Here is a 25,714-nt window from a genome sequence, read left to right as displayed (position 1 = left end):
AAATGATTATTTTATAGCCTGGCTGAGGAGAATGGTCCTTCAGTTCTCTTATCTGGCATATACTTCTCCAGAGAGCGATTGACAATCCGTTTTAACTTACTCGTAATTACTGTGCGTCCGTCCCATTTGCTGTAAATGATGTCCATTTATTGACTGAGTGGGATGCTAACAACTACTTATCTACTCTTTGTAGCCTTTTTAGCCTTCTCGATGGATTTGTTAATTTTAGTAACCATTGTCGTTTTATCATCATGATCACTGATCCCTGTCTGAGTAGTGACGCTGTGCTGTCGATAATATCAGGCATTACTGTTACCACAGGGTCTAAAATATTTCTATTGTGTGTTGCTTGTCGAATTAGTGTCTTTCGGAAAACATGTTCAGAACTACTTCACAAGACTGTCTGTTTTCACCACCTGCAATGAATCAACAGACATTCCAACCATGCTCGATAGGGTAAAATGGTCTCCAACTAAATAGCATTATTTGGATATTTTCGCACTACTAGGCATAGACTTTCTATGAATGATTCTACAACCGTTAGGGTGGAATCGGGTGGCTGGTAAGAAAATCTGTTGATTAACTGTAGTTTACGTAGACCGGTTACTCGCGTCCACGTAGCTTCACAAGCAGACTCATTTTCTACGCCGATAAATTTAATATTTTTGTCGACTGGAATCGCGCAATACTCCTCCTATGACGTCTAACCTGTATTTTCGATACACGTTTCATGCCTTGTAAACATTTTCGGAGCTTCCTACTTGAGGATTTATCAAGGTCTTGGTTACAAGTAGAGATTGAGCGTAACAACATCTTGGAGGACGATAAATTCAGGGATTTTGCACGAGTGCTTCGCAAATTTACCGTTAAAATTTTGAAATTCGTTATGTCTGTAATTTGTACGCCATCTCATTCACTCTCTGCATATCGACTGGCGAGCGTTCATTAAGATGTCCTCAGTCTTAAAAAAAAATCTATGTGCACTCTACAAGCACTCTCAGCTGCTTCATCTGAGTAGTGCGCCCCTGACCTATCAAGGGAAATCCTGCAACTCTCCACTCTATTACACAGGTCTAGAAATCTGCAGCGAAGACCGTCACAGAAACGCCGCAGTCACGGATTGAGACTCTCCACTCTGCTCCGAGCGAAATGGCCTCTATTATTTCTGGGTACGATACTGCAGACTGCAAGCTCTACTTTGAACCTGTGAGCGAGTGAGCCTTCACCACAACCCGTATTACCTGAGAATGGCCTCAGAACCTAAACGACAGCTGCTGAGATAGTGCCGAGATGAGCCACACAGCTTGAATTTGAGTGCACCCTGTACACCTGATGGCTGTAGGGCTGGCCTTTGTGGCCGAGCGGTTCTAGGCGCTTCAGTCCGGAACCGCGCTGTTACTACGGTCGCAGATTCGAATCCTGCCTCGGGCATGGACTTGCGATGTCCTTAGGTTAGTTAGGTTTAAGTAGTTCTAAGTCTAGGGACTGATGACCTCAGATGTTAAGTCCCATAGTGCTCAGAGCCATTTCATGGCTGTAGGCAGGGTCTCCTCCGCATCTCGAACGAACGCCTCCCCCCACCCTCCCCGCAGACATATTGGGTACACATTGGACTTCTTCCCAGCCTTGGAAGCTATTTCCCTAAGGGACTCCATGACTAGTATGATACTGGACCTCCCGAAAACTAGCAAACCTTTCTCACTGTGTGCTGGCTTGGACCCTGCTGAAGAAACGGCCACTCGTCCACTCACAGGACGAATGGGCGAGACCAGACGGCTAGTCCCCGCACTGACTCCGTCTACAGCGAATCGAAAGCGTTGCAACCTGACACTCACTCTGCGGTGATCGCGGCTCTCCCGAGTCGGCTACGGAGAAAGGTGGCTGGGCAGTGAGGTGCCCCATGCGACGTGCCAGCTTCTCCGTCGCCGCTACATCCCGAGGCCGCGGGAGGTCCAGTATCATACTAGTCATGGAGTCCCTTAGGGAAATAGCTTCCAAGGCTGGGAAGAAGTCCAATGTGTACCTAATATGTCTGCGGGGAGGGTGGGGGGAGGCGTTCGTTCGAGATGCGGAGGAGACCCTGCCTACAGCCATGAAATGGCTCTGAGTACTATGGGACTTAACATCTGAGGTCATACATAGAAAGAAGGATCCTTTATTGTATGATTATATGATAGCGGAACAAACACTGGTAATAGTTACTTCTGTAAAATATCTGGGAGTATGCGTGCGGAACGATTTGAAGTGGAATGAGCATATAAAACTAATTGTTGGTAAGGCGGGTGCCAGGTTGAGATTCATTGGGAGAGTCCTTAGAAAATGTAGTCCATCAACAAAGGAGGTGGCTTACAAAACACTCGTTCGACCTATACTTGAGTATTGCTCATCAGTGTGGGATCCGTACCAGATCGGGTTGACGGAGGAGATAGAGAAGATCCAAAGAAGAGCGGCGCGTTTCCTCACAGGGTTATTTGGTAACTGTGATAGCGTTACGGAGATGTTTTACAAACTCAAGTGGCAGACTCTGCAAGAGAGGCGCTCTGCATCGCGGTGTAGCTTGCTCGCCAGGTTTCGAGAGGGTGCGTTTCTGGATGAGGTATCGAATATATTGCTTCCCCCTACTTATACCTCCCGAGGAGATCACGAATGTAAAATTAGAGAGATTAGAGCGCGCACAGAGGCTTTCAGACAGTCGTTCTTCCCGCGAACCATACGCGACTGGAACAGGAAAGGGAGGTAATGACAGTGGCACGTAAAGTGCCCTCCGCCACACACCGTTGGGTGGCTTGCGGAGTATAAATGTAGATGTAGATGTAGATGCGGCGTGCGGTCGACTGACTGTGTCCTGCAGCGTTCCAGCTGTCCATGACCTGCAGCCAGCTCCTTCTGCATCCGCACACAGTATGCACGTTCCCTATGCACTTTACTACTGAAAATGAAAACAGTGCATAAATAAACTGGATAAAACGAACCTTGTTGCGTTTTAGAGAGGTATTTCCACTACCAAACTTATTAAAATACAGACGCATGCTGCTAGAAAACACTACACCTGTCACTGTCGGTCGTTCAGTGCACTCTGACAGACGAGAAATGCAAACTGGTCGCAGAATCGAGTAAATAAAGCGACACTAGATTTTCGCCTCAGCTGGCAATAAAGTACAAAGCTAACTCACTCTACACAAATGATCGAAAAATACCCAAATTCTTAGAAAAAAACTAAATATCTATATTAAAAACAGATAAACAGCTACTACTCACTTCTGCTTAGAGGCACGTAAGAATACCTTTGAACTAAATGATGTGTACAGTCTATGCACGCTGCTCCGATTGGCCGCGCGGTTTGAGGCGCCATGTCACAGACTGCGCGGCCGCTCCCTCTGGAGGTTCGAGTCCTCCCTCGGGCGTGGGTGTGTGTGTTGTTCTTAGCGTAAGTTAGTATAGGTTAGTTTAAGTAGTGTGTAAGTCTAGGGACCGATGACCTCAGCAGTTTGGTCCCATAGGAATTCACACACATTTGAACATTTTTTGAGTCTATGCACAAAACGAGAGATGCTGCTGACTTCCGCTTTGCAATAGGAATGGAACTCTGCGAACATAATGGACTGTTGCAAACTAGACAGGCGGGTTTCTGAAGAGGAAACGGAAACTTATACATTAACTTAGATTATTAGATATCCACTTTACCTTAGCAACACATAGTCCCTAAAAGCGATTTATACGGACATGAGGACAGTGATGCACTTAACATCTAGTTAGTAACTAAGAAGGTTTAGATGCACAATATCCCTCTTAACTTCACTGGCGATCACATTTCTCTACCCAAGGACACAGAATTTTCTATCAAAGTTGATGAGATAGTGGGATCAAGGAAGAGGAATAAGGAAATTCGGCAAGCATCAGTTCTCTCGGCCGTAATGTTTAATATCTACACAGCAGAGATGCAAACCATTTCTAGAGCAACATAAACATAATACAATACGCTGATGATTTGTACACGTACAAAACTGGCGAAGGTAAACGACGGTGTAAAATAAACGCAGCGAAGAAAGCTGCCAGTTGCAGGCTGGAGGGAAACGGATTAACCACATCGAAAGCCTACTGCAAACATGCACACCAGACACCGGATTCAAGAGATCCCGTCTATGATGCAAGGAGCACAGATGTGGTCTGCTGCGGAGGTCCATGTTCTACAATGTACGCTCCTGGAAATTGAAATAAGAACACCGTGAATTCATTGTCCCAGGAAGAGGAAACTTTATTGACACATTCCTGGGGTCAGATACATCATATGATCACACTCACAGATCCACAGGCACATAGACACAGGCAACAGAGCATGCGCAATGTCGGCACTAGTACAGTGTATATCCACCTTTCGCAACAATGCAGGCTGCTATTCTCCCATGGAGACGATCGTAGAGATGCTGGATGTAGTCCTGTGGAACGGCTTGCCATGCCATTTCCACCTGGCGCCTCAGTTGGACCAGCGTTCGTGCTGGACGTGCAGACCGCGTGAGACGACGCTTCATCCAGTCCCAAACATGCTCAATGGGGGACAGATCCGGAGATCTTGCTGGCCAGGGTAGTTGACTTACACCTTCTAGACCACGTTGGGTGGCACGGGATACATGCGGACGTGCATTGTCCTGTTGGAACAGCAAGTTCCCTTGCCGGTCTAGGAATGGTAGAACGATGGGTTCGATGACGGTTTGGATGTACCGTGCACTATTCAGTGTCCCCTCGACGATCACCAGTGGTGTACGGCCAGTGTAGGAGATCGCTCCCCACACCATGATGCCGGGTGTTGGCCCTGTGTGCCTCGGTCGTATGCAGTCCTGATTGTGGCGCTCACCTGCACGGCGCCAAACACGCATACGACCATCATTGGCACCAAGGCAGAAGCGACTCTCATCGCTGAAGACGACACGTCTCCATTCGTCCCTCCATTCACGCCTGTCGCGACACCACTGGAGGCGGGCTGCACGATGTTGGGGCGTGAGCGGAAGACGGCCTAACGGTGTGCGGGACCGTAGCCCAGCTTCATGGAGACGGTTGCGAATGGTCCTCGCCGATACCCCAGGAGCAACAGTGTCCCTAATTTGCTGGGAAGTGGCGGTGCGGTCCCCTACGGCACTGCGTAGGATCCTACGGTCTTGGCGTGCATCCGTGCGTCGCTGCGGTCCGGTCCCAGGTCGACGGGCACGTGCACCTTCCGCCGACCACTGGCGACTACATCGATGTACTGTGGAGACCTCACGCCCCACGTGTTGAGCAGTTCGGCGGTACGTCCACCAGGCCTCCCGCATGCCCACTACACGCCCTCGCTCAAAGTCCGTCAACTGCACATACGGTTCACGTCCACGCTGTCGCGGCATGCTACCAGTGTTAAAGACTGCGATGGAGCTCCGTATGCCACGGCAAACTGGCTGACACTGACGGCGGCGATGCACAAATGCTGCGCAGCTAGCGCTATTCGACGGCCAACACCGCGGTTCCTGGTGTGTCCGCTGTGCCGTGCGTGTGATCATTGCTTGTACAGCCCTCTCGCAGTGTCCGGAGCAAGTATGGTGGGTCTGACACACCGGTGTCAATGTGTTCTTTTTTCCATTTCCAGGAGTGTATGATGAACGATGTGCTCCTAAACACTTGTGCGTGCACCAGCATTGCGCTCTTTCGGCAGAGATGCCACATATTACCATCTATCCTACTTTTCAGAGCAGACAAGCCTCCGAACCCCATGTTCTGTGACGAGTCATGGACGTCCAACCATTAAGCGCCTAATCGTAGTTTCACTGTCCGTCTACCACTTCCGGTATACGCTTACGACAGTAGCACGTGTGCATTCGGCCAGCTTCACCGTTTTCGAGATACTCGTTCACAGCCTCTATGTAACAATAATCTTCCCTTTGTTAAAGTCGCTAATCTCAATGGATTTCCCCACTTTCAGCCCGTATCTTCTACAAGGCGATCCCCCGTCCGTGTCTGCTCCGCTTACATACTTTCACTACAGCGTCACGTACCCGCAACGCCATCAGGCGGCGTCCAAGGTCGCAGTGGGCAGTGGTCATAATGTTTTGGCTTAACAGTGTATATCGAGTGTAAACAACAGCAGGCAGCACATGTAAATAAAATAGCAGCAAAATGGGAGAGAAACAGGAACGTGTGTAGATCAATGGCAGGATTAACATTGAGTGTGGACAACAACGCTCATATGATAATGTGTCCTTTACGAGTAAGGTCACATCTGGGTTATGTATCGGTAACGGAGACCATTGTTAAAAAATTTAAGAAGGTACGATACAAAGTGCTTAGAATATGTCTTGGTTCCATAAAGTCAACGCTAACCAATGCTTAACTTGTGGGAATGTTGTGTACATAGTTCCGCGTAGTCAGCGCGTACACAACGTTCCCACTAGAGCGCGCCCCGCTAAGCACAATAGCACAGGCGCAGCGCTCGTCTGTCTCCGCACTACGAGATGGCGCTGCCATAGAGACAGACCAAATTCTGCTTCCACCAATCCGTGTATTAATATGTAACGCAGCCAACGAGATTGCTGCTTACATAGAACCTTTTCTCCTCGCGGATCACACTCGCGCAGTGATACATGAACGCACGAGGTATTATAATGAGTGTACAGACCTCCGATTAGTCAGTCTGCATTTGTCTGCACCAGTCTGTACGAGTCGGCATTAGTCTGTACCAGTCTATAGTCAAGTTTTAGTCTGCACCTAATAAGATTACATTATTCATGTACATAGCCATGAAGATAAATGTATAGACACTTTTGTCAAGTATCAGAGATATATGTGAGAATAAGATTAACGTACCAATACCAAAGGAACTTCAGATTGTCAATTGTAAATAGCATCCAGAACCAAGTTAAGTAATTTTTATGCTTGTTATTATTTTAATAAATGTGTGTGAAAATTAATCAAGTTCTGTTTAAAATTGGTCACCGTCAATCTGCTACTCTAAGCATGCAAGTGGCATTTCTATCGTCTGACCTAACGGCAGAAGATAAACACGCCACGATAAGACCACGAGACATATTGCTGACATTCGCCTACTTCGTTACAGCGACAGGTCAAATAATCTGATGGTGTGTGTACTGAAGGTCTTACAGTACGCACACCACAGGGAACTACACTGACGTGACAAATATCGTGTCGGACCTCCTCCTGCCTAGCGTAGGGCAACAGGTCGACGTGGCTTGGACTCAAAAAGTCGTTTGAAGTCCCCTGCAGATACATTGAGCCGTGCTGCCTCTATACTCGCCCGTAATTGTGAAAGCTTTGCCGGTGCAAGCTTTGTGCACGAACGGACCTCTCGATTATCTCCCATAAAGTCCGATGCGATTTATACCAGGCGATCTGGTAGGCCCAATTATTCGCTCGAATTGCCCAGTATGTTCTTGAAACCAATCGCAAACAATTGTGCTCTAGTACGTGGCTTATTGTCATCCCTAAAAATTCCATCGTTGTTTGGGAACATGAATCTCATGAATGAATGCCAATGGTCCCCAAGTATCCGAACAAACCATTTCCTTTCAATGGTCGGCTCAGCTGGATCAGAGCATCCAGTCAATTCCACGCAAACACAGCCCATACCATTATGGAGCCGCCACCAGCTTGCACAGTGTATAGTTGATAACTTGAATTCATGGCTCCGTGGGGTCTACGCCACACTCGAACCCTACCATCAACTCTTACCAGCTGCAATCGGGACTCATCTGACCAGGCTACGGTTTTCCAGTCGTCTAGGATCTAATCGATATGGTCTCGAGCCGAGAAGAGATGGTGCAGGTGACGTCGTGCTGTTATGGGAGGCACTCGCCCCGGTCGTCTGCTGTCATAGCACATTAACGGCAAATTTCCCCGTACGTCTCACATTGATTTCACGCAGTGTTGCTTGTCTGTTAGCACTGACAACTCTACGAAATCGCCGCTGTTCTCGGTCGTTAAGTGAAGACCGTCGGCCACTGCGTTGTTAGTGGTGAGAGTTAATGGCTGAAATTCGGTGTTCTCGGCACACTCTTGACATCATGGATCTCAAAACGTTGAATTCTTTAACAATTTCGGAAATGAGATGTCTCTTTCTTCTAGCTCCATGTACCATGCGTCGTTCAGAGTCTGTTAATTCCCGTCATGCGTCTACAAAAACACGTCGGAGACCTTTTCACATGGCTCACATGTGTACAAATGACAGCCCCGCCAATGCCCAGCCATTTTATACCTTAAGTATGCGACACTTCTGTCATCTGTACGTGTGCATATCAGTATTCCATTACTTTTGTCTCCTCTGTGTATAACAAAAAGGCTCTGACAACTCTCTCTAATGAGGAAGGATGCTGGGCAGCTGAAGCAGGCCCGATGGTGGTTACGATGACTTTTTTAGTTGAGACTTGATTACAATCATTAGTGGGCGACGTGGAGGATATGATGGCGTCTTCCCAGATGCGACGGGTGCTGAATGTGTTCCGTTGCTGGGCGGCTGGTGCTGCGTCGCCAGGTTCCCTTGTTTCCTGGCATTAGTGAGTGTGGCGGGTGGCGGCGACCGCAGGGGCGTCAGACTGCGTCACACTCTTGGGCTCGGAGAGTAGCGGTCTTCTGTTGGGGCCTCAGCAGGGGGCAGAGATGGCTTGACCTGGCGTGGTACACTTGGCACGGCGGAAGAACACAGAGCTGCTCCTGACGCCCAGAGGCTTAAATGGCAGGCGGCAGTTCGGGTCTCGCCTGTAAGATCGACGTCACATCGCTGTCCAGCTGTTCTACTACGACTGGGTGGTTAGAGCCTTCTTAAATACTGCTTCTCCGTCTTGATTTCTGTTGTTTTCAAATTCGTTTAATGGTTTGTTGCATAATAACTCTGTTACATTCAGTCATAAGATGTAGGGTAGTGTTTTAGGTGTTAATAGGTATGAGTAATAGTACGTCACAAAATCATACTGAGTAATGCACTGTAGGCTCTACATCTTACTTTTCTAATATGTAAGTTGTGCTATGTGAACCCATTGACAGATGACACATACGTAACTACAAAGAAGTGTTGGTTGGAGAAATTACTTTGTAATAGGCCACTTACAAGCCTTCAAAAATTACAAAGATACGGAATATTTTTTTAGTTGAGGCGAAGGGCATCTGAGACTTACATTAGGACCCGACGAGCCGTAGTTCAGGACCCATTTTCGTTCTCCGATTACTAGTTTTGGAGTCGTTACAATATTTAGAAACAGATTGCTGGCTTTTGCGGAAGTTCCTAACGTCATACCCAAGTAACGGAATGCGTCGCATCGGATAAGGAGGGGACAGTTTTGAAAAGCCGCAGTACGGATATTATATACGGATAGTTTGTTGTTGAAGTGCTACTGGCTCTCCTGCAAGAAGTACCATTTGATATACGGAGATGCATGTGGAACTAGCACGTTGGATGCCTGGCTCACTTTCCGCTTCTGTCTAGGAAAGCGCAACCTAGCTCTCCACTATTCCACTTTTCTTACAGGTAAACTGTCCAATCCCACATGTCGAAACTTGCCCTGAAAACTTTTATGCGGAAAGAATACATCGAGAAAAACACGCAAAATTTTATCTGCTAAGAAACACAGGAAAATTAAAAAAAGAAAGTTGAAATTGCTAAATTAGTTGCTCGCCTGGAGACTGGAAAACTGTAGACGCCTGTTGTAGCTGTAGTGGACAACGGATATGAAAAATGGTGGGCACATATTCTTGGTTGTCGGAATATCGGTAAACAGATAACACGACACAGCGCAGTCTTAATTTGTGAAGAGAATTTCAGTTTCCGTTTATAGCTTCTCTGACACTGTTGATTACAGTTACTATTCTCACGAACCTGCAACTTATTTAATGTTCACAGTAATTATCAGTTGTCATTGCAGTATCACTAAGTGTAGCAATGATGACAAAACTTTTCTTTGTGATTTCTTGGTGTATGTTGCTAATAGCATGTGCCTTTGTGCAGGTTCCAGAGTTTCACAGTGATGTGAAATCCTGTTAATGTTTTCAACTTTGTAAATATGAATTATGAAGAACGTAGTCTGCTATCAAAATCACTTGCTTCTCCTGAAGACCTACATACCTGTTATTTATTAATTAATTTCTTGGACATTTATTCCAGTGGTGTGGAAACATTAAAAGTAACAGGAAATAACTCGGACGATTCCGTTAACTGCGGTCCGAACGGTGATCGTTGTGCTAATTTAACTCCACAACAAAACAGAGTGCCTTCCAAGCCCTAATAAAACATGTGCGGTAATAGCTTTAAGTGACAAAGGAAAGGTTGTAAAACTTTTGATTAAACAAAGTAGGGAGGAAACGTTTAAACTTAAGCAAAGCTTGTGCTAATTTAACTCCACAACAAAACAGAGTGCCTTCCAAGCCCTAATAAAACATGTGCGGTAATAGCTTTAAGTGACAAAGGAAAGGTTGTAAAACTTTTGATTAAACAAAGTAGGGAGGAAACGTTTAAACTTAAGCAAAGCCGACTTCGTTTCGTAAAATCTGAACAAGAATTGTATAAACGGAAGAAAGATTTACACGAAGTACGAAATATGCACCAAAATGCACGCGCAAATGTGAAAGATGAACTGTTCGAAAGATTAAGAACTGCTCATGAGAGCCAATGTACTGTTACACCGGGTGGTCTGCATTGCAAGTGAGATGAACATTACCGATTACCAGACTTCTTCGACCAGGTCCGCATTGCAAGTGAGATGAACATTACCGATTACCAGGCTTCTCCGACTTGGTTAAACAAATTCAGGAAATTGTACGCAAAAGGAAGTCGAAAAAATTATAAAGTTTACCTCAAGTAAACTTGTACAGAAGATGCCATTAATATGTAATACTACACAAAAATTCGTAGCTGGCGTAAAATGAAGCTCCTTGTTATCCTATAAATTGCTGTGCATGAAGCCATTCAGTCAGGTTTCGTGCAAAATGCAGTTTATCCTATCGAGCGATAAAAAGAGTCAATTATGCAATCGATGAATCCGTATACAGCAATGCCAGTGATAGTTACCAGTGGATTACGGTTTCCGCAGGTGTATCTCTGCCTTCAGGTACTTCAAGACAGTTTAGGACCACAAATTAAAAAAAAAGGACAATTTACTTCCAAATGTCTTGCCATCTAAGTAGCAAAATATGGAAAAATCGGACAAAATAATGTTGAATGTTACATCCGAAAAGTCTTCTTACTGTTAGCAGCAAACAATGCGCTGCTTTTGTGGACTCTTGGCCTGGAAATAACGACACCTGTATCATTAGGAGGACGACGAATATACACTGCAGAGCTAAAGAAACTGGTACACCTGCCTAATATTGTGTAGGGCGTCCGAGAGCACGTAGAAGTGCAACAACACGACGTGGCATAGACTCGACCAACGTATGAAGGGAACTGACACCATGAATCCTGCGGGGCTGTCCATAAATCCGTAAGAGTGCGAGGGAGCTGTAGATCTATTCTCAACAGCATGTTGCAAGGCATCCCAGATATGTTCAATAATGTTCATGTCTGGGGAATCTGGTGGCCTGCGGAAGTGTTTAAACTCAGAAGAGTGTTCCTGGAGCCACTCTGTAGCAGTTACGGTCTTGTGGGATGTCGAATTATTCTGCTGGAATTTCCCAAGTCCGTCGGAATGCACAGTGGACATGAATGGACGCAGGTGATCAGACAGAATGCTTACGTAAGTGTCACCTGTCAGAGTCGTATCTAGTCGTATCAGGGGTCCCATATCACTCCAACTGCACACACCACACACCATTATAGAGCCTCCACGAGCTTGAACAGCCCCCTGCTGATACGCGTGGTCCATGGATTCATGAGGTCGTCTCTATACCCGCACATGTCTATCCGCTCGATACAATTCGAAACGAGACTCGCCCGACCAGGCAACATGTTTCCAGTCATCAACAGCCCAATGTCGATGTTGACGGGTCCAGGTGAGGCGTAAAGCTTTATGTAGTGCAGTTATCAATGGTACACGAGTGGGCCTTCGGCTCAGAAAGCCCAAAACGATGGTGTTTCGTTGAATGGTTCTCACGGTGACATTTGTTGATGGCGCAGCATTGAAATCTGCATCAATTTGCAGAAGTGTTGCATTCCGTCACGTTGAACGATTCTGTTCACTCGTGGTTGGTCCCGTTCTTGCAGGATCTTTTTCCGGCCGCAACGATGTAGGAGATTTGGTGTTTTATCGGATTCCTGATATTCACGGTACGCTCGTGAAATGGTCGTACGGGAAAATCCCCACTTCATCACTACCTCGGAGATGCTGTGTCCCGTCGCTCGTGCGCCGACCACAAGTGGTTCAAATGGGTCAAAGCACTATGGGACTTAAACATCTGAGGTCATCATTCCCCTAGACATAGAACTACTTAAACCTACGAGGGCAGTTCAATAAGTAATGCAACACATTTTTTTTCTGAAACAGGGATTGTTTTATTAAGCATTGAAATACACGAGGTTATTCCCCAATCTTTTAGCTACACAACACTATTTTTCAACGTAATCTCCATTCAATGCTACGGCCTTACGCCACCTTGAAATGAGGGCCTATATGCCTGCACGGTACCATTCCACTGGTCGATGTCGGAGTCAACGTCGTACTGCATCAATAACTTCATCATCATCCGCGTAGTGGGGCTGTAAGGTGCATGAGGAAGAACAGTCCACTGAAGTTTTGTGAGCTGCTCTCGGGTGCGAAGACTTGTGTGAGGTCTTGCGTTGTCATGAAGAAGGAGAAGTTCGTTCAGATTTTTGTGCCTACGAACACGCTGAAGTCGTTTCTTCAATTTCTGAGGAGTAGCACAATACACTTCAGAGTTGGTCGTTTGACCGTGGGGAAGGACATCGAACAGAATAACCCCTTCAGCGTCCCAGAAGACTGTAACCGTGATTTTACCGGCTGAGGGTATGGCTTTAAACTTTTTCTCGGTAGGGGAGTGGGTGTGGCGCCAATCCATTGATTGCCGTTTTGTTTCAGGTTCGAAGTGATGAACCCATGTTTCATCGCCTGTAAAAATCTTTGACAAGAAATTGTCACCCTCAGCCACATGACGAGCAAGCAATTCCGCACAGATGGTTCTCCTTTGCTCTTTATGGTGTTCGGTTAGACAACGAGGGACCCAGCGGGAACAAACCTTTGAATATCCCAACTGGTGAACAATTGTGACAGCACTACCAACAGAGATGTCAAGTTGAGCACTGAGTTGTTTGACGGTGATCCGTCGATCATCTGGAACGAGTGTGTTCGCACGCTCCGCCATTGCAGGAGTCACAGCTGTGCACGGCCGGCCCGCACGCGGGAGATCAGTCAGTCTTGCTTGACCTTGTGGCGATGATGACACACGCTTTGCCCAACGACTCACCGTGCTTTTGTCCACTGCCAGATCACCGTAGACATTCTGCAAGCGCCTATGAATATCTGAGATGCCCTGGTTTTCCGCCAAAAGAAACTCGATCACTACCCGTTGTTTGTAACGCACATCCGTTACAGACGCCATTTTAACAGCTCCGTACAGCGCTGCCACCTGTCGGAAGTCAATGAAACTATACGAGACGAAGCTGGAATGTTTGAAAATATTCCACAAGAAATTTCCGGTTTTTTCAACCAAAATTGGCCGAGAAAAAAAAAGTGTTGCATTACTTATTGAACTGCCCTCGTAATTAACCTAAGGACATCACACACATCCATGCCCGAGGCAGGATTCGAACCTGCGACCGTAGCAGCAAGCTTCAGTCATTTCTGCACTGTCAGTGTGCATCACAACAGTTTACGAATTTGAAGAAGTATGCCTGGTGCGCAGCGCAATATCCATATCAACGGCCACAACCATTTCTTACTTCATTCCAGTTGTGTCTGAATAAAACTGGCAGTTACTGTGAAGTACCTGAATGCATTAATTTTCCTTTTTCTGGTGTGCCTTACGCAAGGAAAATATTCATTTTCGCAATACAGTAGACACTTCCATTTTTGTAACAGCTTCAGCGAATAAACAAGGAACTGTTTCATCGTGAGAGAAATATACATTTTTCAAAAATTATCATAAGAACGGTTCTGCAGGAATTGTTGTAAAAATTTAATCTCAACAAATTTAAGTCCCGATTGATGGAAGTTGTCTGTAAGGCAGCATCATACAATGCTTGTACATTCTTTCTAGAAGTTAGTCACTTATGTAACAATTACATCTCTTCAACAGTTAAGCTGTCGATATGAACCGAAGCTATTGAAATATTTATGATCTGAGACATTTTCTTTTGGTTTAAGTGCTTAAAAATCGCGTGTGCGCCGTTTGAACTTCGTACTAAGTGGCACTACGTCCTCCTGTTACAGCTGCGTCTGCTTATTTGCCTATTTTCACGTTGAGCAGGAAAAAAACTGTACAAATCGCTGTTATAAACGGTTCTTCTTGGGGAAAAAATCAGTAACTTCAACATTTAAAAAGAAGTATTTGCATTGTGCCTTATCAGATAAAATTTTGACGCCCGCATCTCGTGGTCGTGCGGTAGCGTTCTCGCTTCCCACGCCCGGGTGCCCGGGTTCCCGGGTTCGATTCCCGGCGGGGTCAGGGATTTTCTCTGCCTCGTGATGGCTGGGTGTTGTGTGCTGTCCTTAGGTTAGTTAGGTTTAAGTAGTTCTAAGTTATAGGGGACTGATGACCATAGATGTTAAGTCCCATAGTGCTCAGAGCCATTTGAACCATTTTTTTTTAAATTTTGACAAGGCGTTCCTTTCGATGTTATCTTCCTCCTTGAAAAATTTCGGGATAGGTTTCGACATGTCGAGATGGACGATTCCCTTGTGAGTAGACACTCTTCACCTACATCAATGTGGAGCGCCCCATGATCGTGATGCGACAACTGTGTAACAACACAAACATCCGCATAGACAGCAATCTGTTTCATGTTCAAAACAAATGTATCATATTACTGCTAACTACACATAAAGAGTGAAACACCATTGAATTCGTTTTCTTTAGAATTACGATACTAGCAGCAGAAATGATTGTAGTTCCATTTTAAAAAGGAAAGTAGGTACTTATGTCTTGTTAACGTATGTAGCTACGAAACTGGTCTATACGTCGTTTACTGAGGACGTTCTTATAATTCATCTGGGTGAAACCAAAATTATGTGCGATGCCTTACATGGTTTAGGAAATATCTGAGATGAATAGCTTAGCTGAATGTTGTCTATGGCTGTATGATTTACAAGCTGCGTCAGATATGTTTTTAATGAACGATATACAATAATGTTGTCATTTATTTGTTTATAAATGTCATAACCCAGTGACTGGCATCGATAATTTCCCGTAGTCATCTGAGGTGCAGAAATGTAATAATGTTCTCAGACTTTGACTCTTCGCTAGCGCGCGGCCTGAGTTATTTTGATTAAGTTTATAATTTTTTTACACATACAGTAGAAATACGTTAAATTTAAAAGAGAGCCAGATCACAATGCAAAAGTTCCAAAAAAAGCCTCTTTCCGATCGTCCACGAGACCCGGAAAACAGCAAATACAGGCACCCAGGTAGATGCAGTATTCCTTGACTACCGGAAGGCATTCGACATAGTTCCTCAATACCAGCTAATGAACAAAGTATGAGCCAACCCAGTATCAGACTGTGTGACTGGACTGAAGAGTTTCTAGCAAACAGAACACAACATGACATTCTGATCGGAGAGAAGTATTCAAAGGGGAAAAATAACATTGGGCATGCCCCAGGGAAGTGCTATAGGACAGTTACTTTTCAAAGTGTAAAGTATTTGAATAATCTAGTAGATAACGTCGAAGATCCATGAGGCTTCTCGCGAATTATACTGTTGTATAAGAGAAGTGGCGACGCTAGAAAACCGTAGCGAAATGATGGAAGACCTGCAGAGGGTCGACGTTTAGCTCAAGAGTTGCAATTGACCCTCAACATAAACAAGTGTAACGTATTGCGAATACATAGACACAAATACCCTTCATAGGGTGATTATAGAATTGGTTAATAATCACTGGAAGCAGTGTAGAAGAAACAGTACGGTGAAGTTTGAAGTTGAAAGACCACATAAAAATAATCGCGAGGAAGGCAAGTGGCAGACTGAGATTCTTTGGGAGAAGCCTTAGGAGATGTAGTCCATCGATAAAGGAAGTGGCCCACAAGACACTCGTCCGAGCAAAAACTGAATATTGCTCGTCAGCACGGGGTCCAGGGCAGCGAGGACTAACGGAAGACATAGAAAAGATCCAAAGAAGAGCAGCACGATTAGTTACAGATTAATTTGGTAAGGGCAAAAGCGTCACTGAGATAATCAACCAACTCGAGTGGCAGACGCTGCAAGAGAAGAGTTCTTCATCATGGTGTGGTTTACTGTCAACGTTCTGAGAGCGTGCGTGCATAGAGGGACTGCTTTAACGCGTATCTCGCCAAAAGACCATGAAGATAAAATTAGAGAGATTGGAGCCCACACGAAGGCTTACAGGCCATCTTTATCCCCGCTGACTATTCGTGACTGGAACAGGAAAGGGGCTAAGTGACAGGGACAAGGTACCCACCACTACAAACCGCCAGGTGGTTTGCGGAGTACAGAAGTAGATGTAGAGTTAGACGTAAAAATAAGACTTTCATGTTGCCGCCGTCACCTTTTGAACAGCAATTTAAAATTTGGTGATGTACCGCAGTCCCCTTGCAATTTTGTTTTGGTGAGTGTACTCGTTACAAAAGTAGGTGAAAAATGGAAGGAATTGTAGACATTTAGTGATGAATGAAAATGTCCTAAATAGCTCGTCCTGCAGAACTGCGTTAGCGTTAATGTTGTTTGTAGATGGTACTTTATAAAGAAAAACTCTGACGAGTTTCCTAACAAATATTTTGCGTAGACATTTTTTGTTTTACGAAGTAGAACGGGATGGGGGCTGATCGAAGTACCTAGATCTGCCTCTGGGCTGTGACCAAACTAGTTACAAAGAAATTATTTCGGTTCCCAGTATGATTGTTTCGTTCTGCACAGATGTGGAATCGTACGAAAAAACTTATTGTAATGTTGACGGATGACATGAGTCAGTTCCAGTATACGCGGGTTTAACTTCTGTATCAAGGAAACAAATTCACCGATAACTAACATCATCAAATCCCTCACAAAAACAAAAAATATTGGAAAGTTGGTGAAATTTACGTGGGTTAACATAAAATCTGACGTTAAATTCAAAGAAATACCCGGTAATTTTGGGAATACTGTCCTACGAAAGGGAAAACTTGAAACTGTTTAACTATCCCCGTCATATCTGAAGATGGGGAGCTGAGGACCTCGTACTGGAAAGCGCTAAAGGGAACTAGTATGAACAAATGCAGGCGAGTACACATTCGAAGTGCTCGGTCAACACAACCAAGGCAAGTTAAACAAAACGTAGAAGCTACAAAATCACCATGGACTATAATAATGAATGATTCCTCAGTCTTCTCGACCACAAAAAATTGCGATGTTCAGTCTGAATGTTGATGAGACGGTGTAATGACGAAACATAAATATTTTCCTCACAGTATACTAGATTGTAAGAGAACAAGCGAACGGAAATTTTACTGCAGTTAATCAGATATCATCAGTCATTATACTCTAATGCCACTGTCAGTAACAAAGATATTCACATTTTAAAAACAATAGATTTTAAAAATAATGTTTTCAATAACACAGAAAATCCACAAAACACGAATATATCTGTGTCGCCGACAGACAATAGAAAGGTCCACTGCCTTTAGAGATGCCTAAAGGAAGTAGAATAAACAGAAATATTCAGATGGGAACAACAACCAGTTGCAGTTTGTCTGCAGCCTGCCACGATAGCTCAGTGGGCAGCGCGCCGTCTTGTCATGCCTCAGGGCACGGGTTCGACACCCGATTGGGTCGGAGATTTTCTCCGCTCAGGGACTGGGTGTCTTCATCATTATCATTTCATCTTCATCGATGCCCAAGTCGCCGAAGTGGCGTCACCTCAAAAGACTTGAACCAGGATCGGGTCTACCCTCCGGGAGGCCCTCGCCACACGACATTTCATTTCATTTTCAGCTTGTCTTCAGCGCTTTTTCTCTATTGTGGTTCATCTTCGAAGTCATTGCAGGCTCATTGTCTCATAGTATAATGATAATTCTGTGTGGCTCAACGGCATGGAGCTAGTATTTCAATTGAGCGCCACTTCGGCGAATTGCGTGTCTGCAACTTAAACGGTAGTTCTCCAGATGAAAGTGGACCTACATTTTAATGTAGAATCCGCAACAGATGTTGTTCCTGACGAATCTTCGTCATTCGGAGGTGAAGGTTAGGTTAAAGGCAGTCTGAAATATTCCGTGGTCCGGCAGGTGTTCGATCCAGTGAGCTTTGAGTGTCCAGGGAGGCGCTTTATCACCAGATCCGACATCTCATAGCGACTGCTTGGTGAACCACGTGAAAATCACCTTCATAAGTGTAGTACTGAGCAGAATCTAGGAGACAGCGAACTCATGAGACCTGGAAAGAAAGTGCATAAAGTCTTTTCTCGCAACGGGGCTTTCAAGCCTTGGAACTTTCTTATAAGTACCTCGCGAAACGGTATCGGGAGCAGACTATTTGCAGCAAGACGAGCTGCTAAGGAAGTAAACCAGGAATTTGTGAACTCTGGCGTTCTGCCTTCCGAGAGTTCTTATGTTTAGCTTTCCCCACAGTCGATAACTGTCTTGGAACTTGTTTGTGTGCCTGTAGACTTAACAGGGGTAGAGTGGGCGAGTGTTCCTTGCAGAATGAAAGTGTTACGCTGCTCTCGAGGCGGAAATTACATGGAGATTTCAGAGAAGTGGTCCTTTCACAATTCCCACGGGGAGATAAGACGCGGCAACTATTCCATTAGAATGCATCTCATTTCCAACAAATGCCACCAATATTCAGCGCGCAGTTATGCATCTTCCTCTGTACTAAATGACTTAATGCACTATGGAACCGATATAAATGTTTAGTGCGCTATTGTGGTTTGACAGCAGTATAGTACTAATTTTCCATGAAGTACATTTTAAGCATGAAACATAATCTTTGTTACTAAGTTTGATACACTATTCCTTCCGATGACCGATGACACGTCACAAAAATAAAAATCAATAATACATAAATACAAAAGAACTTTTATGCTAACCAGTACACTCCCAACCACGGTTCTTTACATGTCTTCAAACGCCTGCTTAATTTACAAATAACTTAATGTTTTTAATCAGACTGTAGAAAGTCCATTATGGAATAACAACAATATTATGAAAATAATAGACTGATACTCATCACAGAAAGAAAGTGCTGAGTTGCAGAAAGGAACAATTGAGAGACTATCAAGCATTTAAGCTTTCGGACAAAAAGCTGCCTTCAGAAATAAAAAGAACATATACATTCCGAAGAAAAATCGTACAAAAAAAAAAACGGAATGAAGTTATGTTTAAAGTTCTTTCTAAGTCGCTAAGAGCTTTGCTCGTCAAAAACTAGATGAGTATAGTCTGGGTAATGTGCACACCATTTTATACAAAAGCTGGTTCTTGAAGCATCTCAATGTTTATGACGCCATACCTCTAAGTATGTGTCGTAAATTATATAACTTTGTAGGTGCATCCAGTGGTATAGGTCTGTGTGGATAGTGTTTGCAAAACGTGTTGCGGGTAGAGTTGATACTAAACAAGCGATAATTTGAAATATTATGTCTCATTCTGAAGTTTTACTGCGCGATCAGCGAAGACGTAGCAAGCGATAAACTTTTTTCCGCGATAAACTTTTCCCCTTTAACTATCAAGTGGGGAGGTGTAAGCAAGAAAAAGTTTCGTAAAGATGTTAAATTACGTGTGACGTTTGCTGGAAGTTTCTAAACGCTCTCAGTCTCAAATACAGGGTGTTTCAAAAGTACTTTACAAGTTCGAAAATTCATATAAATTAATTCATAGTATCTACAGGGGTGATTATAGTGTCAATTTGTAGGGAAATCATCAATCTTCGTCCTGCGTAGTTAGCACTGTTGGAGTATATCTATCTAACCCCTTAAATTTCACTCTCTCCTTCGAAGAGCTACTGTAAAGACCTCTTTAGCAGATTGTCTACAGAAAACTCTTTCGACTTAGATGGATAGTAATCGTAGCTAAGTTAAATATATTAATTTTGTATGTATAAATTGAACTCGTTAAATATATTTAAATTTTATAATTATTCATTTAATACTATGAGGAATAAAATAAAACGGAAAAAATATTACGTAGCAGCAGAAATCGAACCCGAGCTGGCGAATTACTAACCAGCGCATGTGATCACTTGTGCACAGCGCCTTTAGATCTAAGGCTCCGCAAGAATCTGACATATTCTAGTTTTGCACATTACATTACACGCACTTCCAAAGAAAAATGCTGACCTGGTGCTATGAGCAATGCAGCATTCACAACGTCAGAAGGGATGACGTCACATTAGAGCATGTGCAGTCAAGAACTCTCTGAGCTGATCGCAGCGTGGATGACCACCATTTCAGCACTCGACACTGGTTTCTATTTCTTACAAAGAGAGCGCTACAAAACAAGTTTTTGTCCGTTCTAGTTGCATACCAGCATGTATTCGAAGAGAAATAGCATAATTTTAGTATGATTTCTGGCTCGCATTTGTCAAAGAATGGCGTAATTTTAGTGCCATTTCCGGCTGACATTCGAAGAGAAATAGCATAATTGCAGTGTGATATTTACAATGTACACATGTTAACTGGCCGCCAATGAAGATCATATTTTGAACAGACATCTGCAAGACGATCTGGAGTTGATAATCAGATATAACTCGTATTCATAATGTTTGGTCGCATAAAACTTTAGCTTGGCTTGACAGTTTACAGCAAAATACTGCTACTATCCCTAAAGTAATGTCCATTTTTCTCTGGCTATACTGACCCAGACAGTCGGTTGGAGTGCTTAAGAGATGCGATAGATAGAAAACCGAGCTACTACTCGTTAACATGCAGTACCCCGAACTGAAAATCCTTCTAAATGTGAAATCTGTTCTGTAATACAGTTTGAAGTGGGAACAGACCTGAAGGTTCCGGAAATTCTCTGCAAAATGTGTGCTGTATTTTGACCGAACATTGTACTGTATTGCCAATACAGATGGTGATACAGTGGTGTCACTGACCTTGGAAAGTTAGACTATGTTACAAAAATCGTTGTACCTATTTTGCTGCTTTACGTAACGGTAACCAGTGTATCATAGCTTAAAAATATGCCACACAGTTTATGTTCATCTATTACCTCTCATAAAGTATCCTAACTCTCATCAATGGTCGCAACGAAGTTATTTACTACATACATAATTTTCACGCACATTCCCTAGTTGTGTTGCAACATCTAACTTGATCCAAGTGCATTCCTTCAGGACAATGCTCATAATTTAAACTAATTATTGACTATATTTAATTTTATTACTAACTATTTGCGTATTTACACAATTGTCTCTTATATCGAAGGCCTCATGTGTTTAAATGTTCACTGAACAAACTTCTTCGTATCTTTGTGTATACAGCCCTTTGCTCTTTCCCGATTTGGGGTATGCCAACAAACAGAATCCTGGAGTGGTCTTTTCATTATCAGGAAAGGTCCTGAATGCAATATTTCCCACTTCTTGTTTAACTCTTTCATATTTCGGATGTGTTCCTAACAATAGCTGATCCCATATCTGGAAGGTGCAAGTCCGGCCTAAATTCTTGTCTACTTGGCCTTCCTTTTTTTCGTGGTTAGTACTCTTATAAATAAATCGAAATCTACTACCAGCTTTGCCCATGACTGAGCGTATGTAATCATTCCATCTCATATCCCTCCTAAGTGTTACAAACAAGTGTATGTATGTGTTTACTGATTCCAGCTGTGACTCACTGATACTATTGCCTTAGAATACTACGGTTTTTCGTTTTGTGAAGTGCACAGTTTTACATTTCTGAACATTTAAAACAAATTGCCAATCTTTGCACCGATTTGAAATCTTATAGATATCTGACTTAATACACTCCTGGAAATTGAAATAAGAACACCGTGAATTCATTGTCCCAGGAAGGGGAAACTTTATTGACACATTCCTGGGGTCAGATACATCACATGATCACACTGACAGAACCACAGGCACATAGACACAGGCAACAGAGCATGCACAATGTAGGCACTAGTACAGTGTATATCCACCTTTCGCAGCAATGCAGGCTGCTATTCTCCCATGGAGACGATCGTAGAGATGCTGGATGTAGTCCTGTGGAACGGCTTGCCATGCCATTTCCACCTGGCGCCTCAGTTGGACCAGCGTTCGTGCTGGACGTGCAGACCGCGTGAGACGACGCTTCATCCAGTCCCAAACATGCTCAATGGGGGACAGATCCGGAGATCTTGCTGGCCAGGGTAGCTGACTTACACCTTCTAGAGCACGTTGGGTGGCACGGGATACATGCGGACGTGCATTGTCCTGTTGGAACAGCAAGTTCCCTTGCCGGTCTAGGAATGGTAGAACGATGGGTTCGATGACGGTTTGGATGTACCGTGCACTATTCAGTGTCCCCTCGACGATCACCAGTGGTGTACGGCCAGTGTAGGAGATCGCTCCCCACACCATGATGCCGGGTGTTGGCCCTGTGTGCCTCGGTCGTATGCAGTCCTGATTGTGGCGCTCACCTGCACGGCGCCAAACACGCATACGACCATCATTGGCACCAAGGCAGAAGCGACTCTCATCGCTGAAGACGACACGTCTCCATTCGTCCCTCCATTCACGCCTGTCGCGACACCACTGGAGGCGGGCTGCACGATGTTGGGGCGTGAGCGGAAGACGGCCTAACGGTGTGCGGGACGGTAGCCCAGCTTCATGGAGACGGTTGCGAATGGTCCTCGCCGATACCCCAGGAGCAACAGTGTCCCTAATTTGCTGGGAAGTGGCGGTGCGGTCCCCTACGGCACTGCGTAGGATCCTACGGTCTTGGCGTGCATCCGTGCGTCGCTGCGGTCCGGTCCCAGGTCGACGGGCACGTGCACCTTCCGCCGACCACTGGCGACAACATCGATGTACTGTGGAGACCTCACGCCCCACGTGTTGAGCAATTCGGCGGTACGTCCACCCGGCCTCCCGCATGCCCACTATACGCCCTCGCTCAAAGTCCGTCAACTGCACATACGGTTCACGTCCACACTGTCGCGGCATGCTACCAGTGTTAAAGACTGCGATGGAGCTCCGTATGCCATGGCAAACTGGCTGACACTGATGGCGGCGTTGCACAAATGCTGCGCAGCTAGCGCCATTCGACGGCCAACACCGCGGTTCCTGGTGTGTCCGCTGTGCCGTGCGTGTGATCATTGCTTGTACAGCCCTCTCGCAGTGTCCGGAGCAAGTATGGTGGATCTGACACACCGGTGTCAATGTGTTCTTTTTTCCATTTCCAGGAGTGTATATATATCACTGAACCAATGAATATTTTGAGTCTGCACCCAGTAACTAAAGAAAAAAAAAATGTTTGTCACGTCATTTCGTGTCCAATAAACCATTTTCATATTAGTACATTAACCACATAGTTGATAGTTCATTTGAATGACAACAATGTACGGAGCGTGCAGCGCGAAGCAATTGTTGAGTAGCGTCGTCTGGAACGCAGCGTGCCGACGACCGCTGGGGTCGACGACCGGCTCTCAGTAACAGCGTCGTCGTGCTGACGTGGCGCCCACGCAGTCGCGAACCGCGCCGAACCATTCGCCAATGTCGGCGTGTTGCAGTGGTTTACCGCTACCGGCTGGCTGGCGGCACGGCACTCGTCTCTGCTTCTCCGCATGGCTCCCCGTCGTAGCGCATGAAACAAATATTCCACAACGGTGTACTGTCTTTAAGGACACAGATTACTAGCTGTGGAAGAAAATGCAACTTGTTTAAAAGCGTTTATTGTTCAGTAAGCCGTCGCTTCACTGGTATGCACAGGATGTTTTGGCGTGATAACAGGTTTCTTGTGGCATTGTGACACTGGTATTCAGGGCTCGGCACACGCACATTGTACTACACACTTTCACTTGTTCTCACGGTTGATACACTGCCAGAGCGTCTCTCAACACGCGAGAATGTTTCGGTTCACACATACTAAATGTCTCCGTCGAGCGATGTTTGTTTGAATCGACTCCGAACGGATCAATAACTATTGTTTTTATACACTGTCTCTTGTTCGTTGAGCACTGCACTATGACAGTCTGTCACTCAACACTTGACTTATATCGACGTATATATTGGTGCAGATACAACAGTCATTTTCTGTCGCTACTACATACAATATTCCGTCCTTTCCTCAATTGTTTATGCACACAGTTTCTTTTTAATGCATCTTAACTGTTCTTAGCATAATCACTCTCATCTACATTGCGTCCATTGTTTTTACTTTGTCAATACACACTTTTAATGCTATTACTAGGCGTATATGGCCTTTTTGTAATTTTTTAAAGGTGTGTGATTTTTGGTACATAGCTTTCCTTTCCTTTTTTTAGTGTAGCTTGCCTGGTTATCACCCATCTAGCAAACAGATTTTACCATGTGCATGACAGCTTGACTTGGGCATATTGCTCAATAAATACTTCATTTAGTACTAGCATTATTTTTAATGATCTTTCCTACATGACTACAGTGTAGGTTCCGCATTGATTAACTTGATTCGCGTATCGCGTAATTAATATTCAAGGGTGTGTACCAAGTACACAGGCTTCAATTGAAGCATCGATACATACAAAGCGGAGTTTACACGGAACGGGTTTGTTTTTGATTAGCTTCTGCTCCAGTGTCGTTCTCAGATCACTACTGGCAACAAACGTTACATCACATAATTGTTTCATATTACAAAGTCAATTTTTGGCTAATAGAGACTGTCTCTCTCAGGGTTCCTTAATTCTAATACCATTACATCTATTACTTTGCTATATGAGATTGCATCATTAATTGTACTTACATACTACACATGGAAAATGATTCAAGAAATTAACCCTCACTTTATCAACAAGAAGATTGTTCGTTTCTTGATGAGCATATAGTATTTTAATGACTCTAATTGTCTGTAAACAAAGTCTTCCCTTTGTATGCTATTGCTCACTTTACTGATTACACTTCCTCCAAGTTTAATTACATACAAATTTTTTCTTAAAACTAACATACTTATACTCTAAAACACAATTGAAATCTTCTTATAACTATTACTACTTATATGTGACATGTCACTGAATAAATAACTTTACATCTTTACGTGGATACAATCCTTTTATCTTCCCCGTATGGGGATGTGCTAACAAATAACTACATTCGTGTGGCACCGTTATTACTTCAAAGGGCCCTGAATATAACAATTGCCACTTACTATTTTGCTTTAAGGTGGCTGAGGATTTAGGGTGGTTACGAATAAGTACCATGTCCCCTACGTTATATTTCTGTTTGTTAGTTATACCTCGGTCGTACTTCTTTTTTCTCTTTGCAGCACAGCTGGTTAGTTTGTTCCATATCTTTTTTATCTTTTCCTCCCTTGTTTCTACCCTGGCTGGTAATCTCGGTAAAGGCGTGAGCCATTCATTCTGTGTCTCATTAACTCCTTTCAATATCTCTACCGGTGGGTATCCTGTACTTCAATGGGGTGTTAAATTGTGTATTTCCACAAATTTAGGTACCAACCCAGGCCATTTTGTATGTCGGTTTCCTATG

This window comes from Schistocerca cancellata, chromosome 7, assembly GCF_023864275.1.
Source record: "Schistocerca cancellata isolate TAMUIC-IGC-003103 chromosome 7, iqSchCanc2.1, whole genome shotgun sequence".
Classification (NCBI taxonomy): domain Eukaryota; kingdom Metazoa; phylum Arthropoda; class Insecta; order Orthoptera; family Acrididae; genus Schistocerca; species Schistocerca cancellata.
Note: the sequence above shows the minus strand (reverse complement) of the source record.